The sequence below is a fragment of the Erpetoichthys calabaricus genome, chromosome 3, assembly GCF_900747795.2.
Source record: "Erpetoichthys calabaricus chromosome 3, fErpCal1.3, whole genome shotgun sequence".
Taxonomy (NCBI): Eukaryota; Metazoa; Chordata; class Cladistia; order Polypteriformes; family Polypteridae; genus Erpetoichthys; species Erpetoichthys calabaricus.
The window spans coordinates 270,066,624-270,087,063 of NC_041396.2; the positions used below are offsets into that span (position 1 = coordinate 270,066,624).

Below are 20,440 nucleotides of genomic sequence, written 5' to 3' on the forward strand. Positions count from 1 at the left end.
TGAATTAAGACATTGGATTACAACAAAATCCTGCAGCCATTGCAACCCATCAAGACCATATTAAAGGTCCCCAGTGTAATTTGTGGCCCAGCATGTTTACTACCAGTAACATAGAGTACAACTTTAAAAAAAAAAACAAAAAGAAAAATCAGAATGCAGAATAATATTGGAAGTGATCAAGGACTTGTGCATAAGGTTTTCCTTTTTTCTTTAATAAAACTGTTATGGGTGGTTTTGTTTTGTTGGTTCATTATGAATCTAATCCACTTTCCCACACACAGCAAAGTTAACAAAACATTAGTTATCATTGACAAGAAAGCTGGATGGTATGGTTTAAGATCTTTTCCTCATGGACTGAAGTTTATTGTGTAGTGTGGATGTTGGGGAGCAACCTGATATAAATAAATACATATACAACAGTTGAAAGGCTATGTATTTTTATTTTTTCACATTCCCTTCATGAAATCCCCAGCAGCACTTCAAGGAAAGCCTAGTCAAACTGTGCAATACATTCAAGCTATTTTATCAGCAAGTATTTATTTTTCAAGTTAGTGTAACTTATATGTTTCAGTGGTTCCTGGGTTATCCTATTTAATAGATAATGAGTTTTGGTTTTGATATTATTGTTGTGTTTGAATCTGGTTGTGCAGTAACCAGTCATACAACTCACTAGTCCATTTTTTGAGCTACAGCACTGAAAATGCAGGAGAGAGAAACAGCTATTAAAAATAAAAGCAGAGTAACATTAATATGGAATTGGAGTATCAAGACTAAGTGTTAATACAATAGTGACAGTAATACATGTTAAATTATTACTAATACTATGTATAATGTTTGGGTAATTTTTTGCTCTAGCTCTTGTGTTTTAAGTAGTAAAATTGAACTGTTGTGTTTTAAGTAGAGAAATTATTTGAATTTAGGGACACTTTTGCCCTTTGTCCCCAGTTAATTCTAAGAAATGTGTTCACTAAACGTGTAGTGATGTCATGGCAATGAATACAATAGAAAAATTATCAAGAAATTTAAAAGACTGTACATCTCTACCCACCTCCAACTCCCTCTGGGCCTCTAATTAAGAGTTTGATTTAGATAAAAACAGCGGCCCTTCAGGAACTGAGCTTGAAACCACTAGTGTATTCATTACTACGGGTAATTGGGTGCACTGAAAATATAACAATTTCACAGCCATTGGGATCTAACTTGCATGATCTTTAATTGATTTATTTTACAGCATTGTTTTAAGACCAGACCGAAACAAACAAAATCAAAGTGTTTGAAGTTGAATGATTGAATAGTATGTAACAATTTACTATACCATTTACTAATCGGCAAGTTATTTCAGCCTTAGCTGCATGATGCATCATCTGCAGTGTTTACTGTGATGGTAAAAATTATTTCATTGCTCCCAAACAGTGCTCCAGGCGGAAGTTGACTCGATTATATTGACCTATTTTGTAAGTCGCTTTGGATAAAAGTTTATGGTAAGCAAATGAATGTTAAAATGATGTGCTTATGTAGTTGATGTCAGTGACATAGTAGGTGCAAGTTATCTTGGCTTTGTCCAATGTGTAATTTGAAACTATTGAAAAACTAGTAAAGAAGATTAGTTACAAACTCTAATTAAATGCAATGTTTTTTAAATATTATGCTAGTGGCTAGGTCCACTTTGTGAAGATTTTGGGGTTTACCCTTGGTACTCAATTTTTTTTTTCTTTCACATGCACGTGCAATGAGCTTTGTATTAGAATACAGTGCTGTCAAGGAGAACCAATATAAATGGCAAAATATACAGGCTGAAGTCTGTCCCTTCCTGCTAATGGATTCAGGATATTGTAAGAAAGTCAAGACTTCCTTGGGTGCTTTAATTAAAACACTAAGGTTTTTTTAAAGAAATTTATAAAAGTGTTTTTATTAAATTTAAGGATGCACCGATACCACTTTTTTGGAAAACGAGTACGAGTACGAGTACTTGCATTTCAGTACTCGCCGATACAGAGTACTTAATAAAAACATGATTTAAATTTACAGGTAACAGCTTTAGTCATATAATTTAACAAAAAAAACAAGAAACTCTCGTCTATCCACTGGGAGGTTAGGCTAATTAGCGACGGAGTCGTGTAGTTTAGGCAGCTCCGTGTCAGTCATGTAGCGGCGGCTTGGGACATCATATCTGGGCTCCAGAACATGGAGGAGACGCAGGAATCCCACATTTTCTACCTCCGAGAGTGGCTGGTCACTCAATGCAATGTACTCGATAATTGCCTGTGTTATTTTCACAGCACGTGGATTGTCTCTGGACATTTTCTCTCGTCTTGCAAGAGTTTGCTGCAGCGTGGGTTGTGTTGGTTTAGAAGCGTGGGTAAACTCTTTGTACTCGTTGTCGTGTTGGGATTTTAGGTGCTTGATTAAATTACTTGTGTTAAATGCGCTACCTTTTGAGCCTCCTCTGGACAATTTCGCTGAGCACAATTTGCAGTCCGCCTTTGTTTTGTCGTCTTCATTCACTTTGAAATAGTTCCACACGACTGACATGTCTCGCCTCGCCTTCTCCTCGCTCTGAGCTGCAGCCGGGGCCTGGGGGCGGGCACTCTGCACCTGTGATTAACCCCTTACACGCCGCTCAAACATAGACATTTCTCAGACTGTGGTATCGGTCCCCGGTATCGGGGGATTTTTTAACGAGTACGAGTACTTTAGAAAATGTGGTATCGAGGCCGATACCAGATACCCGTTTCGGTATCGGTGCATCCCTAATTAAATTGTAGCACTTGGTAGACTTGCTTGTGTTATGACTCTAAGTTTGCTATATATTTATATTGCTATATATTTATATTACTATATATTTATATTACTGTCACAAAAGTTGATATGCTGCAGGTGTTACAGCAGGTGCACTTTGATGAGGTGATGAACCAAACTGATCAAACATTTCATAAGTTGAGATCTTGTGTGAGAGTTTCATTGAATCTTCCATGAGAGATATTAACGTGTTCAGCAATGGAGTCAATAGTCTGAAAAGATGTTACACAATTCCTTCAGGTTGGGGAGCATACACTGGTATAGCATGTTGCCACACCCAACACATGACGAAACAACTCAAGATCCTGGTTGGCAACCCCCCAGGCAAACACGCAGTCCAGTTTCACCCACTGGAAATGACCCTCTATCTGCCGCAGCCAGGTTTTATGTGGGCATCCCCTTGGCCAGGTCCACCCACTTGGAACCTCAACAATGAGGATCCTGTGAGATCTCCCTTGGGGAATCGCACCACATTTCCGTAGTGCTGCAACTGATGCTCCCTCACAATGCAGGTAGTGTGCCTCATTAAGGACTCTATGAGCAACTGCTCATTCGACACAAAGTTAAACCAGTGTAACCCAAGGATTCTCCGAAGAGACACAGTACAGAAGGAGTCCAGCCTTAGTCTCAGGTCACTGGATAGTGTCCATGTCTCGCAACCATATAGCAAGACAGGAAGCACCAGGACTCTGAAGACTTGGACCTTCGTCCTTTTGCATAGATATCGGGAGTACCACACACCCCTTTCCAGTGACTTCATGACCCGCCCATGAGCTCCCAGTCTGTGTGCCGACTTCATAGGAAGGGTCACCAGAGACATGAATGTCACTGCCGAGGTAAGTAAACCTCTTGACAAGTTCGACACTGTCTCTGCAAAAAGTCCCACTGCTGAAGGCTGTGCCAAAAAGGTCATTAAAGGCCTGGATCTTGGTTTTTATTCGGGACACTCGCAAGCCTTGACACTCGGACTACTTGCTCAGTCTCTCAAGAACCCTGATCAGAGCCTCCATTGACTCTGTGAAGATCAAAGTATTGTCAGCAAAGTCAAGATCAGTGAATCTTTGTTCACCAACAGATAACCCCACAGCTGCTAGACCCCATGACCTTGTCCAACACCCAGTCCATGCAAGCATTGAACAGAGTAGGAGCAAGAACACACCCCTGACGAACCCCAGGATCAACTGGGAAAAACGCAGAGGTTCTTCCTCCACTCTGCAGAGCACTCACAGTACCAGTGTACAGGCCAGCCATCGTATCCAGCAAATTTGAGGGGATCCCGCAAAGTCTTAGGATGTCCCACAGGGCACCTCGATCAACTGAGTCGAACGCTTTACGAAAATCGACAAAGGCTGCAATGAAACTCTGCCAATATTTGCTTTTGTGCTCCATGAGAAGCCCCAATGCCAGGACGCGGTCTGTAGTTTCCGCAGTCTAGACAATCACCCTTCCCTTTCCATATACAGACAAGCCAAGCAAAATGACACCTTTTATTGGCTAACTAAAAAGATTACAATATGCAAGCTTTCGAGGCAACTCAGGCCCCTTCTTCAGGCAAGATGTAACACCCTAGTACTACACATATACAGACAAAAAGTCTTATTTTCTAGTCAGTTGGGATGACACCCATCTCCCAAATTGAAGCAAAGATTGCTTGCAATGCCAGGAGGACAGCCTTACCACCAGCCTGGAGAAGTTCACCCCGGATACCACGGATTCCCACAGCCTTCCCTACCCTCCGCTGATTCACCACCTGTGCGATCTCAGTGAGATTGGGTGGTTCACAGCTAACTGGAAGATTATCCTGAAGAACTGAAGACCCAGAGATATCCAACATCCTAGTCAGAGGATCAGCTTTAAACAGCTGCTCAAAGTAGCCAGCCCAGCGGGTCATAACTGCACTGTCATCTGTAAGGACCATTCCATCAGCCACCCTGACTGTGACTCTCCAATGAACGGATTTGGATGTGCATAATGTTTTTGATTCCTCTGTAAGCAGGACATGGGTCACTAGACCATAGATGGTGTATCATTTGCTCAAAGATTCCTCTAACAAACACCTCCTTATTTGCCCTCAGAGCCCTCACAGCCATCCTTCTCAATTCTCTTTACAGACCGGAGTTGCCTTCAAGCCGTGCGGTGTAACTCCTCTTGATGATATCAAGAGTGCCCTGCGAGATGAAACCCGTCCTTCTGGGAACACTGGTAACGACAACACAACCCTCCACAACCTTCAGGGTCTTGTCACAGAAGGTCTCCCACATCACAATGAGAGTCAAAAGAACACAACTGTTGTAATTACATGGCTGTTGTGCAGTAGGCAATGTATGTGCACCTTTGTTTCATTCTTGCTAACCAACGTCTGTGTATGTTTGGCACTTATTGGAGCTGTTAAACCATTGCATGTGAAATGTACGTGCCAGTGGCATGCTACTGCTAACGGAGTAGCTAGCATTACAAATTGGCTATTCTTATTACTTACTACTTGTGCCTTATTTGTTTTCATAACTTTAATATACTGTACCTATGCATAATAATTGTATTAATATACAGGGTCAGCCAAAATGAAGTACCATATTTCTCAAGGTCAGTGCGCCAAGGTAGAGGCAACTGAGTGGGTTGGGGTGGGGGTCCTTTGATAGGCGATCCTTTGTAGTTTTCAGTTGGCAGCATGCCTTGGTCTGGTGTGCACCGTGCTTTCGCTGTCAAAGCGTTCTTCAAAAACAACGAATCCATCATCACTATGCAACGTGTCTTATGAATGCACTTCTGCATTCCTCCTATTGGTGACATCCCAAATCGGAAACCAATTCTTCAGTGGGTGGCTAAATTTAGACAGATGGGTACAACATTAAACAGAAAATCTCCAGGCCATCCTCGGAATGTATGAACGCCTGAAAACATCCAAGCTGTAAGGGCGTCAATTTTGCAGTCTTCTAGATGTTCAGTGCACAAATGTGCTTCTGCCTTAGGCATTTCCAACATGTCATTGAGGAGGATTTTGCATGAGGACCTAAATTTTTGTTCATACAAAATGATGGTAGTGCAGGAACTCACTGAGAGAGACCACAAGAGCTGTAGAGAGTTGTGTGCAAACATTCTGCAAACTGTTCATCGAGATGTCATCATCCTATGTAGCGACGAGGAACATTTCCATTTGATTGGTTGTGTAAATAAGCAAAACTTTCATTATTGGGATGAAACCAACCCTCGTAAACCTCATTAGAGAACCCTGTACAGTGAGCGTGTTACGGTTTGGTGCGCTATTGCAGAATTTGGCATTGTTGGTCCTTACTTTTTTTTGAGGAGGGTGGTGCAACGGTGACTGTCACTTCAGAACGTTACATTGAAATGCTAGAGAACATTTTGTGGCCCCAGCTGTAAGAAATGGATGTGGTGGATGCCTGGATTCAACAGGATGAAGCAACAGCTCATATGGAGATCCATTCAAGTTTTGTGGGAGATGTTTCCAGGGAAGCTAATCTCCCTGCGTGGCGATGTTGGGTGGCCTTCACATTTACCTGATCTTGCTCTGTGTGATTTCTTCTAGTGGGAGTATCTCATATTGAAGGTATACACATACCGACCTCAAAACCTTGATGCTCTCTCGGACTCTATTCGCCATCAATTTGCCGCTGTTTCCCTTGAAATGGGACAAGTCATGTGAGCATTTAGAAATCATCTCAACGAGATGTTAAATAACTTTTTTAAAGCAAATCAACAAAGCGATACAAACCTTGTAAAATTCCTGAGTTGGCAATGTCTCCATTGAACTACAGGTAGGTAGGCGAAGAGAGTCTGCCAACTTCTGAAAAACTAAACATACTAATGTGTTTTTGTATTTTTTTTAGTTTATATTCACAGCTCAAAATACCTGCTATTGAGAAAATAATCCAGTACCAAAATTATGTTTTAAAATATTTGTCCTCCTTTTTCAATTTTAGATGAAATATATCCTATTCTTTTTCTTAACGTCAGCCTTATCATACGTATTGTATACCAGGGATTTTTCCTACCTTACATCCAAACCTGCTGGGGTAGGCTCCAGGTTTCCTGCCATCCTGCTCTGGATAAACAGGTTTAGATAATGTATATATTGTTCTTAATCTTAGATGCTGTCTCTGTCATTTTATGCCCATCCATACTCCCATTACCTACTCTTGCTTGCTCATTAAGGGTTTACTGTTCTTATGCATGGTCTCACTGCCCCTAACCTGGACACTAAATGCTTGTTTTTCTTTGTTTCCCTCAGTTCAGCTAGGTGGGGTCAACACACTGATTCAAGCCTAACAGCCCTGTTCTTCCTAAGCCTCCATGATTTTCATGATCACACCTGTCAGAATACAGTAGAATCTATTTTCTGATTTTTTTTTTTTATATCTTTTTAGGCCTGCAGGTGACAAAATTCTGTCTGTATATTATATACGTCTGAGACGGAATCAAAGATCAATATGTCTGGTAGAAAATAAAAAGCCCAGTACAGGAGATTTTTGAATGTAATTTTGAAGTTATTCATTATAAGCACATTGTCTTGGAGCGAGATATGTTGTGTGGTATAGACATTTCCAGTTTAAAAAAAAAAAAAAAAAAACCTCAAACCTTAAAATTCACCTAAATTTCATTACAAATTGGCCCATTCTGGGCAATAAAAGGGAAAGATAAAAAGTGCCAACGATCAAGTGCCTATTTGTTCAGCACAAATGACATAGAAAATATCTTAATTATAAAATTGTTCATATTCAGTATTTGGATACTGAATTTGGGACTTTCATTAGTTGTCCGTTATAATCATCAACATTAAAAGAAATAAACATTTGAAATACATCAGTCTGTGTGTAATGAATGAATCTAATATACAAGTTTCACTTTTTGAATGGAATTACTGAAATAAATCAACTTTGTCATGATATTCTAATTTTATGACCAGCACCTGTATTTATGTTATGACTAATGAAAGGAAGATGCCTAAAAAATTGTGCAGCATATAAACTGCCAAAATAAATCATAATGGACAAAAAGTGCTTCCTCCATGTGTTCATTTTTTAAAAATATACTCAAATTGTGCATGTATGTGTATGTGTGTCTTCTATCAAGCAACGTTTGCTTTATTTAACATTTTGTATTTTGTTTGCCAGTTAGTATTCAGTTTTAAGTTCTGCCATGTGCATCTAAATAAACGTTGGTTCCTTTGCCAATGAACAAAATGAGTGCTCAAAAAAAAAAAAAAGGGGGGGGGGGGTGTTTGGGTGGGTTGGAATGGGGGTGTTGAATGTGTTAAGTGCTTGGGACTGGTGAGGGCCTTTGGGAGGAAATCCGGCAAATGTATTTATATCTGCATAATCAACATTTTCTTTTCATTAATTTCCTTCAATAGTTTGCTTTGAATAGCATCGGGAGGTCTCAACATACAAGGCGCTGCCTGTATAAAAAGATTGACGTGTGTGTGCTGTGTTTAATTAAAATCATTATATAATAGATATTGTTAGTGTGATATATTAAAGTGTATTTTTATTAACAAATACAGAGCGATGGGGGGATTTAGCCAGCCGTATTTTAGATACATAATTAACAAAAAATGCATTGATTTATCCCCCTAACTGTAAAGACCAACCCCTCCGCCCCGGAAAAACATTCTTCATTAACTGCAAATCACTGCCTTATTCCGAAATATTTTATAGCTTTAGAAAGCTTGTGCATGTTGAAAGGTGGAGATTTTTCAAAGGAAACGAGAAGCAGTCGACAAGGAGGCAAGCGGCCAGATCGCTTGGGCCACGTGATTTCTTTTGGCCTAGTCTACAGGCCAACTGGCGTGTTCCACTTGTAAGAAACGGAAAGGGGATTCCGTTTTTGTAATCAATTTCATTAAGAAGTACTTCTTGATATCAGAATTATTTGCATTTTGGCCAAGATAATTCATTACATTTATAATATGTATATTTTTTGCAGTATGGTTAAATATAAGCTTTATTTTTTCTAGTGCTAGCTGAAATTCTGCAAATGGTAGCAAACGGGGGGGGGGGGGGGTGTTTCGGTAATGGTACGGGCGCTTAGTCAATGGGTGTGGTGCGGAGACGAGGAGTGAAGCTTTAGAGAATTAATGACTTGCGAGGAATTAATGGATGTTAACTGTGCCTTTTGTGAAAATATTGTTTTTGTAATGCCGCTGCCTTGAAGATTTTCTTTTTATTATATTGATCTTTGTATGCGACAAAACACATTTGAGGAGGCCTGTACGCAGCCAAGAAGATACATTCCTATTCCTGCATTACATTAGTTCCCCTTTTTCTAAAACAAGAGGGTATAATTTTTTTTCTTCCTATTGGATTGTATACCCCTCCCCCTCTTTTTCGCTTGAGAAACGTCTATGAAAACAGAAAGCTGCGGAGCCGATTCGGGGACCCTTGCGGAGGAGAGGCGCTGGGCTTCTGAACCGAAGGTACAAATCGGGAAAACACCAAGGAACTTCTTCCCAATAATCTGTAACCAGCTGGACTAATCTATATTATTGGACCGACCAACAGACGCCTTCAACAGCGGTAGGTTCAAACACCACTTGTATTCCTTGCGAAGGCCTCGAATGTGATCCATGGTGAAATCAACGTGAGTGAGTGGGCTTCCGTTGTTTTTACGTAGTGGCGGTTTCTATTTGGTTGCTTGTAATAGTTGTGTATATGTACCTGTGTAAAGCCTTAAAGTTGTGGCACTTGGCGTGCGATCTGTTCCAAGTCTTCGTTGGTTTTAACCTATATGCTGAGCAGCTGTTATATGTCCTTAGCCCAGAGCTTATAAAGATATGCGGGTAGGCGTTATTATAGTTCTAATAAGGGGGTTTGTTACTGCGGTAATTTGTGAACACCATGTGCGTTTATGCATATAACGATGAGTGTGTGTGTATTGTCATAGTGGGTGTTTTTGCTCACTTTGCAGATGCTTATTAATGTTATTTAACTGGGAGGGAAGGTACTTTTCTTCCACTGCTCTTTTTTGTAATTCAGACGGTCGTTTTTAGAATGGATGACCATGGTAACAGCAGTGCAGTCATTTATATACCCGGCGAATTACTGGCCCCATCCATTGTTGGTTTCTGCATTGCCTTCGTTGATACCGATATAAGCTCTCACCTCAGTTACTTGAAAATGCTTAACGTGTCCCCGAATCTGAATGGTGGATACAGATTACAAACGGGTGTTTAGTAATCGAATTCTCAATAGTAATCGAATTCTCAATATCACACACACATACCTTTTTGTTTCTTCGCACTGTAACTAACCAACGTATATGAACGATGAATAGTTACCTTTTTTCTTAAGGAAAAATTAGTAATTCGTGGGTTATTCAGCCACTACTATGTAATGATTCAGCCTTGGGATAATGCACCTGCAGACGTCTGTTTTGTTTACACTCGTTTACAGGGACAATGTGAAACAACGAAAAGTATCAATTTTAATGGCTGTTCTCTGGCCTTGCACATTTTGGCTAGATGCCCGTCAAATTGTGTTCCTCCAAATCCCTCTGATATTGGTCGTCATTGATAGTAGTAGCGCTTTGTGTGAAGTAAGTGACTTTGTGGTTCCTACAAATACAGATCTGTAGTGGTGTTTTTGTGTTCGGCTTATTCTTTTGCCGTTTTAGAAATATACTGCATTCTTTTAATAAAACATCTGTATCAATATTTTAAAACGACTTTAAGTTTAGTCAACCGGTAATTTGTTTTGGACAACCCAAATGTCAGTTGACACTGTTTTTGTAATGAATACTTATTTTAAAAATTTAGTCCGTAATTCAGACATTTCCTTTTCCATTATGCCTCATCAGGGATATTGAAAGCCTATTCACTACTCCATTAGCTAAAGAGTTCAAGTAGGCATGTTTTATCACATGCAGATGTGAGTTAAGATTTAAGATAAACTGGTTTGCATTCACTTTAATGAAACTTGTTGGAAAAAGGTGGAAGTAGGCAAGGTTAATATTTTCTTCCTGTTTTGACATTGTTTGACCCAGCCTTTATAATAACTACAATATGGGTACACATTCATTTCAGGATGCTAATACTGTATATTTGAAACATATATAAAGTCATATATATATAAATAAATGAAGTCTTTTTCCCCCCTTTCTATTCGTTTTTAGAATCGGTTAATGTAATTTTATTCTTATGGCAATTACAAAATTGTATAAATAATGAAATCTGTTATCTTGTAGGTGTTATCTAAAAGTAACCGTTAAACTTGTTTGAAGTTCCCTGAAAAGATTTTATATTTTTGACATCCTATCCAAATATGTGCAGTGTTTGTTGGAGTGGCTTTAAAGGTTTTATTTTATCTATTTATTTTAGGCCAGAGTGGTGGCTAGGGATCTGCACTGGCAATCGGAAGGTTGCCGGTTCGAATCCCGTAAATGCCAAAATGGGACTCAGCTTTGCTGGGCCCTTTGAGCAAGGCCCTTAACCTGCAATTGCTGAGCGCTTTGAGTAGTGAGAAAAGTGCTATATAAATGCAAAGAATTATTACTGTATCTATGTGTCTGCCTGTTTTGTTTCGTCCCGTGTAAAGCTATGGTTAATCAAGTATTACCTGTCGTCTGGCAACAAGTTTGCATGAAAACTGTACATTGACATTAGCTTTCTGGATTTAACATGGTTTCCAGTCAGTAATGATGCAACTTAAAAATGCATTACATTATCATATATTTAAACTGTTCCTTAATTCAAAGTGAAAAGATGTATACAAAATCTTTGAACAGTGATCATGACATTATATCATTTAACAGTTGATAAGCGTGTGGTGCATGCTCCAGGTTTGCTGTTATGCTTTTCCGGATGCTGTTTACAGAGGCAATGAGTAGTTAACTACAGCCTAACAAATTACGTTAAAGAGCAAATATATAGTTTTTGGGTGGAGTGCAACAATTTGTGTAAGAATTAGATAAACCAATGAAAAACAAGTTAAAAAATGTTAATATGGAATGGAAAAGACAGTTAAATGCCCAAGTTATTGCAGTGTCTTATGATAGTGTCCTGTTTCACAAACTTTCATATAAACGCTGCACAGCTCTTAATCAACACTATTCCACCTTCTTCAGAATTTTAAGACTTCCTCTTCTGAAAGTAAATCCATGTTATATTGCCAGAGTTCATTAAACAGTAATAATTCATTACATTTATATAGCGCTTTTCTCAGTACTCAAAGCGCTATCCACACAGGGAGGAACTGGGAAGCGAACCCACAATCTTCCACAGTCTCCTTACTGCAAAGCAGCAGCACTACCACTGCGCCACCTGTGAGGACAGGTGTCTGCATTACCCTTGGTCAGGCCAGTAGTTTGCTTGTGTCTGTTTTTTAGGGGACCTGTAAGCATGAGGATTGGTGTTTAGTTCTGGGTATGAGACATATCACTAAGACAGCTCAAACTTGCTTACATTTTTCTTTTGTCTATGCTGGACCTGCACTTTCATTTATCAGACTCTTCAGATTTCACAGCCCTTGTCAATTTGTTTGTTTCTGGGTCCAGAAAGTTTCAATTTTCTGTGCCTGTTAAGAGGAGTGCATTAGAAATGTTATATGTACTGCACTGTGGTCTTAGTGGGTCCATAGCTTACTTCCACTTTTGTTAGGCTGGGTACCAACTATACAAGAATAACCACTGGATGCACTTCATTTGTAAAAACTTAAATTTGTTTAAACTTGGCTTAATTTTCCTGCAACTTGTTTTCAGAGTTTCTGCTCTTAAGCTTTGTTTGACTTTCTTCTCATGGTGTTCTGGACAGTTATATTGTATCTGCCTAGGCTTGTGCAAATGAATTATATCATTTGCTGTTAATAATTGATTGTTTGCAGATGGAACCACATAATTAAACCTGAAGTAAATACTGTGTTTACGCTTGTCACAATTTCCCAATTGTATCTGGATAGGCTGTATGTACATTGTACACATATTGTATTTATACTAGAAACTTTAAATGCATCCTCAGCAGGTAGATCGAATCCCATTACTTTTTCTCTTGCAGAATGCAAATTAGCAATCAGACTTCTTTCTTTGGGGGATTCAACATGAGTGTGCCAGAGATTTGCATGTTTATGAATTTTTAGTAATAATAAAAGACCTACAGAAAGAGCTGACATCAGTATGTTATTAAGAGAACATGAGCAGTAAGGATGTTCTATATTGGTACAATTATTACAGGTTTCAGCAAAGCTGCAAGTGTGCTGCAGTCTTGTCTGGATGAATCAATAAAGACTGGTTGGATAAAATTCTTGTATTGTTCAGTGACTGTACTTACTGCCCAGTGTCTATGGATTTCTGTGTTTGTGGAGGGGTGCAGCCACTGATGAGAAGAAAAAATGCAATTTTAAATAACTGTCAGAAAAACATGTTGCACTTGCATTACATTCTTGCCCCTGGTGCTGACCATAAAATTGTGTGCAATCTGTCAATAAGCCAGTGCTTTCAGAGCTCTGGGATCAGATGAGATACAAGAGATGTATGTCAAACTTCCATGAATTAGAACAATCTAGATGAGAACAGGCCATTTAGCCCAACAAAGCATGCCAGTCCTATCCACTTGTTTCTTCCAAAAAAATATCAAGTCGAGTTTTGAAAGTCCCTAAAGTCTTACTGTCTAGCACACTACTTGGTAGCTTATTCCAAGTGTCTATAGTACTTTGTGTAAAGAAAAACGTCCTGATGTTTGTGTGAAATTTTACCCTAAGTTTTACCCTTGTGTCCCCCGTGTTTTTGATGAATTCATTTTAAAATAAGTCTTGATCCACTGTACTAATTCCTTTCATAATTTTAAACACTTCAATCATGTCTCCTCTTCTTTAGCTTAAACAGAAAAGGCTCAGCTCTTTTAATCTTTTTAATCATAATTTTAATCATAGTTCATCCCCTGTAGCCCTGGAATCAGCCAGCTGCTCTTCTGTGGACCTTTTCTAGCACTGCTATGTCCTTTTTATAGCCTGGAGACCAAAACTGTACACAGTACTCCAGATGAGGCCTCACCAGGAAGAAATGGCTTTGAAAGGAGATTGGGGTTTTCTCCGTGCAATGGTGCAGTCTTGGGCCGGGGTTATACTTCACGCGACGCATGCTGCAGCGGACGCTCCTGCTATGCAAGCGTTTTACAATTTATACTTGCGCACATACTTTACATAAATCTGGAGGAATCCAGCAGGTGGCAGTGCAAGATATTATCACGGTGAGAACAGGTTCGGCTTCTCTGTGTTGTGAATTGCATGGAACACCCATTAAATTCCGATGACACCTTACTGCAAAATCTCTGAAAAGGATGTTTAATGATTAAATCCATCAATCTAGGGATGTGTCCATTCCAGCAAACATTGGGCACGAGGCAGAAACAATCCCTGGATGGGGCCTTAGCTCATCGCAAGGTGAATACAAGCACACACATACACTGGAGTCATTTTAGCGGCACCAAACCCCAAATCTGCATATCTTTGGAAGTAAACCAGAGCACAGTGTGGAAACCCAGCAGAAAAACATGTAAACTCCAAGCAGGGAATACCAGCGACATGACTTCCTGCGAGACAACAGTGCTACCGCTCCACCACCGTGTCACCCCCATGTGTGTAATTATTAACAGTATTCATTATTTAAACGAAATTAACGATTTATCTGTAAAATGTAACATACATATTTTAATGCATTTCATCATGAAAGTGATATCAAGTATAAATCTAAAGATTCTAAATTTGCAGAGAGTTGGAATATCGTACATTTAATGTGTTCTGTGTGGTGATCTATTGTTGCTTGCTGCTGCTGTCAGGTCAGGAGGAAGTTCAAGAAGATCGTAGCGATTAATAACTGGGATAATGTTTACGACGGTCTGCATTAATGATAAAGTAAACTACGAGGTTAAAGTGGACATTTCCAGATTGAAGCTGAAATTTCCACTTTAATCACAAAATAAATGTTTTCACCATGTCCTTAATTTGTTTTCTCTGTGGCTCAAATACAGTGCTGTACATTACGTTGCTGTTGTGAAGTTGCATAAGAAAAGGGACTGCACAAAAGATGGTATGTGAGACTTTTAAAAATGTATCGTGTCATTACGATCGGGAATATGCGATGCTTGAATATAAAAGCACTACGAATGCATCTGTATGTTGGCATTTTGCTTCACCAGTTCGAACCATTCATCAAACATTGAAGTGTGCACATCGATCCTGTAGGATCTGCATAGAGGCATTCTGTCACATGTAGATAGTAAACAGAGACTCTGACGTAACATTCCAACTTTTATCTGCACCCCCCCCCCGACATTTTGTTGGTATTGCAACTCGCGCACGCGTCACGTTAGTGCTGGGCGGTATACCGGTTCATACCGAAAACCGTTTTTTATTTTTTTTTATGATATGGATTTTTCTTATACCGCAACACCGGTTTAAATTGCCTAAACGACATTCGGAACGTGGTGCAGCGGGAAACTGTTCAAGTGGGGACCTTTTTCACTGCTACACCGCTAAACACAGATTTGTTGCACAGGGGCTCTTTTTCACTGCTACTCCACTAAATAGGTAGTGGTAGTGTAGGTATTGCGCGGTGAAAATGGACAGAGAACATTCCAAAACTGAAGCTGACGATAAAGTTGAACATAATGACACAGAAGAACTTTTGCCGAAAAAAAGGAATCACGTCCGTTTCCTGGCGATACTTTGGTTTTAAAAGGTCGGATGTGGACCATTATGTTCAAATGTGTAAATACTGTTTCTATACTACTGGATAATACTGCAAGCCAAGTTATATTTGTTTTGTTTTCAATACAGTGTAATGTACCTGGGTACTGTGTAATAGTGTGACGACATGTTGACTTTATTCTCGACATTTCCACTTTAATCTCGACGCTTATGACGAGAATAAAGTCGACATGTTGACTTTATTCTCGAAATTTGTCATTAAAGTAGAACATCGTAAACTAAACTTCATCGTAAAATGAATATTTAATTTACTAGATTTTCTCAAACCTCGTCATAAGTTATATAGCACATTAAATGCTTTGTGTTAAGTGTTCCCCGAGCTTCTTAAACTGACTTCCTCTTGCACTAAGAGGAGGCGCCGGCAGCGATCGCCACACAGAATACATTCACTTCATGATATTCCTGCTCTCTGAACATTTAGAATGGTAAGATAAATACTTGATATAATTTTCATGGTGAAATGCATTAAAGCATGCATTAATCATGTGGGGGCACGGTGGCGTGGAGGTTGCACTGATGCCTCACAGCAAGGGTGTCTCGGATGTACCCTGCCTTGCATTTGCATGTTTTTCTGGTGGGTTTACTCGGCGTGCTTCAATTTCCTTTCAAAGTCATATAGGATGTGGGGTTTTGTTATGCTATATTGACCCTGCTAGTGTATGTTTTGCTCGTATTCACCCTGCAATGTACTGGCGACTCGTTCAGGGATGGGCGCAACCCTGAATGGATGGCATAATTAAACATGTATAACGAAGATATTTTTAAAGTTCTGAACACTCCGTGAGCTAAGTTTATAACTAGTTTTAATTTCACAAAGACGTTTATCGTGTGGTGATTGGTTATGTGAAGAAAGAAAAAGGAAGGATAGGAACTGGGGTTTTGGTACGTCAGATAGAGACAGCACGCGTGCAATAAAGAAAGCCCGCTCAGAAGAACATGCATTGAATTCTTTGTTCGTGTCTCTGACCACCAGATCACAAACCCAACATTTACACAATATTTAAGTTAAACCTGTGCGATACCCATTCATTCATCCAGTTTTTTGGAGACTCGTCACACCTGCCATAAAGTTCTCTACACTGAATATACACCTGGGGACACCTTACTGTGAAGAAATGGCAATACCGCCAAATACCGTGCATGTTTAATACCTGCTTTAATGCATTTCATCATGAAAATGATATCAAGTATTTATCTTGGCATTCTAAATTTTCAGAAAGCAGGAATATCATGAAGTGAATGGATTCTGTATGGTGATTGCTGTCTCCTCTTAGTGCGGAGGAAGTCAGTTTAAGAAGCGTAGTGATTAACAACTGGGTCGGGGAATGCAACACAAAGCATTTAATGTGCTGCATTAATTTATGACGGGGTTTGACAGAATCTAGTAAATTAAACATTGATTTTAGGAAGAAGTTTAGTTTATGACATTCTACTTTAATTATGAAGTAAACTATGAGAATAAAGTGGAAATGTTGACTTTATTCTCGACATATAGTTTGTTTTTTTCTTCCCTGTGTCCGTATTGTATTGTTCTTCACCGTGGCCCTAATACGATTCTGTAGGGCTATACCACAAATAGCATTATAAATGCAAGTTGCAGGTTTATTATTTATGCATATAGCATAGCTTGAAGCAAGGTCAATATTAATGCAGTTTGCCTAAATGATGATGGTTCAGTTGGTAAAGATGTCATCATCAAGTTGCACTTGTTTTATTTTATTTTAATTTGGTGAATACGGTGTAATGCACCTGTGCTTAAAGTCTTGAAGTAATAGTGCAACTATCAGTAATAATACTATTATTTATTTCATTGTTATTATTTATTAGTTTAAATATTATGCAGTTTAATGATGATAAAGTTGTTTAAAAAGTCACTAACGTGTCAGTGGACAGAGATTGTTAACATTAACAGAAAGTGTAGTTGGTTTACAAAAAATATTTACTATTTATTCCTTTTCTAAGACACATTCAGTGCAATACAACTTTTGACAAGCACTTCTGGATATTTTACTAAGTCTAAATGCCTCTTTGTATGGTTGAAAATATGTTGTCAAAATTATAGTTTTAAGTTTTTTGCAAAATTTGTTCAATAAAAAGGTTCTATATTTTGACTGCATCTGTCATGCAATGTAATACCTTCTCCATTACTGCCACCCCCTTGAAAACTATCACTTTATGGGGCAATGCAAACCTGTATTAATACTTCTGTGCACATTAAAATGTGTTTTTTGTACAATGTACAATACTCTTGACAGTGGAATAGGTTATACTTAGCCAGTAATTGCAGTGGAAAATGTGGTTAACATCCACTCATGCATGGGGGAAAAAAATACCGTTGAATACCGTGAAACCGGGATAATTTAGAAAAATACTGTGATATAGAATTTTGGTCATACCGCCCACCCCTACGTCACGTTAATTTCAGAGGACCTGCTCCGAGGACGTGTCAAATGAATGCTGGGAGCGCGTGGCAGCTATGATGTGTGCGCGTCCACGTTCTGAGTATGAAGTATAAACATGCCCTTAGGGTCACACATCCTCATCACTGCCACAAAATATTACAAGGTTTAGTATGTTGTTGTTATATGGATTGTTACAACCGCAAAGGGTAACACTTTTACTAATAAGCTATTTTCAGTTTGCAGTTTGGGATGAGTGGAAGACTCACGTTTGTAGCATAGGAGGAAAAAAGGTGTAAAGCAAACATAGTTTATATTAATACTTATTCACATAAATCTATATAAAACTAATTAGGTGTGTTATGTGTATGTCAAAGTGCCCTGCCTATATTTTGTAGTTTTTCTACTGTAAATCTAAAAGGACAGGTGAGATGAGATTTTAATGCTGGCACTAACTTCATTGGCTAGGCTTACATCATTTGCTGGACAGCGTACGCAGAAAGGACTATGCATGTTCCTCATTTGTGAACCTTTTCCAACAATGTTCCTGCTTAATCAACAAATAATTTGGCTAAATCTTTTGGCTCACTACATTCATTTGCTTTGAAGCCAAAGAGTTGCCAAATCATTGGTTTCTTCTTAGCCACAAATTGTCCAGATGTGATTTGTATATTAAATGAAATACTTTCATGCCTTGTTACAGGGCATTGATCTTAACAATGAGGGAAACCCTGTGGCCAAATTGAAAGTTACAAAAATTGCAGAACATCATCATTGTCAAGTGTAGAGCATCACCATTTCTGAGTATGCTGAAAATATTGCCAACTGATGGTGTTTAAGTGGATGATTGAATGACCTGAGAAAATTACACCTTGCCCAGCCCTAGATCTGCCAGTTTGGCAGCATTATATCTAAATGTTTTTGAGTCTTTTAACAGGTGGCTGAATGTCAGTGTAATGGAAGCAGTTTGGAGTGTTAAGAATATAGTTTCACAGCTTGTTTCCACTAAATTGTATGAGATGATCCATTTTCTTCTACAGTGGTTCTATGTGGCTTTATAACTGATGTACGGAAACAAAAGACAAAAAGAGGTCTGGGGCACCTCAAAGGTAAACCTGTATATTATGAATATACAAAAGCATGAAAAAAAAGTGGTGTACGCTGCAAAATTGAGTCTTGCTGAGATGATTAGTTGAACTGCCCGAAATGGTGGTGGTTCTTACTTTGATGCTTTGTGGGATTAAGTGGCAGGTCCAGGTGGTGTGACCCCAGAAGTGACATCTTGGGTGGACATGCATCAGTCTTCCTTTCTGCAGAGGGGATAGGTTATTACAGAGTGGCTCCTCATGTCTTGGCAGAGAGTGACAATTGTATAAGCCCTTAAGCTGTTGGCCAAGCGCCCACGTTTAACACCGACCATTTTGATCTATCTATTATAAAAAGAAATCCTGTCCCCTGTCCTGATAGTCTACAATACATGATCTTTATCGGAAGATAATTTAAAGACCCGCGAGACGAAAGAGACCTGCCACGGTGCGTCTCACGGGAACATAGAACGAGAATCTTGCAAGACACACCCTACTTACAAGCAATATCAAAAAAAATAAATCAGTAGTGTAAAGGCAGTCACGCAGCACACACAGCTCCAGGGCTCTCAGTGCATATAAAGTGTATAAGGTCAATACGGTAGAAGTGAATAGGGTAGAAATGAAACATCGACGATTAAACAAAGAAGTGCAGGGAAAAGAGACTCAAATGTGTTGGACAGAAAAAAGAGCAAAAAAGAATAATCGAGGTGCAAATTCAGAAAATAAGGAAAGTAATTATCAGCCCGGAACAAGTGGAATTGAAAAAAAGGACGTCAAATCCGGCTCAGAATTAAATGACAGTGAGTAAAATGACAAAGTAGAACTTCATAGAGATGTTTACAAACGTTGGCGCTAAACGCATGCAGAGCAGGCTAGAGATTATGAAACCAGGGAAATTAGAAAGGCTCAAAAAAAAAAAAAAAAAAAAAAATGTTGGCGCTATACACGTGGAGAAAGTTAAAGGATATGAAAGTAGGAAAATTAGAAAATATAAAAAAGTAAAGATCGCAGTAGTGCAAACAAACAAACTGCCTCATTTAACTATGCACCTGTCTAACTTTGGTTTTGCACAATAATTACTACACTATTGCACCTTAACACTTAATTCTACTTTATTCACATAATTTTACTTATTTATTATGTTCTACTATACTGTTATCTTTCGGTCTATGACTTTTTGTTAATCTAACCGATTTTCTTCTAACTTTGCACAGTTTTTGATAAGCGGATCATGATACATTTCACTGCGTGTTGTCCTGTATAACTATGCATGTGACAAATAATGAATCTTGAGAATTTCAAAAACGGAGTTTACCGCACATGCATTTATTGGTTACTTTGTTAATGTATATATATTTATCTGTCTGCATATTTAAAAACCTAAATTTACACCAGGAGTCAAAAACATTCTGTCTAGCCCTTGTACAAAAACCTAGACAAA

General features: G+C 38.8%; 1 protein-coding gene across 3 annotated transcripts in view; it reads left to right on the top strand.

Moving 5' to 3' along the window:
* Nucleotides 1-20,440, top strand: part of LOC114648927 (guanine nucleotide-binding protein G(I)/G(S)/G(T) subunit beta-2) — a 214,817-nt gene that overhangs the window by 48,640 nt on the left and 145,737 nt on the right. The window contains exon 1 of one of the 3 annotated variants that reach the window (XM_051925124.1): nucleotides 8,844-9,332. The exons of the other annotated variants lie outside the window; for them this stretch is intronic. The gene's annotated coding sequence lies outside the window, so the exon portion shown is untranslated. Of the gene's footprint in view, nucleotides 1-8,843; nucleotides 9,333-20,440 lie in introns of those variants that run through there. 3 annotated transcript variants of the gene reach the window in all.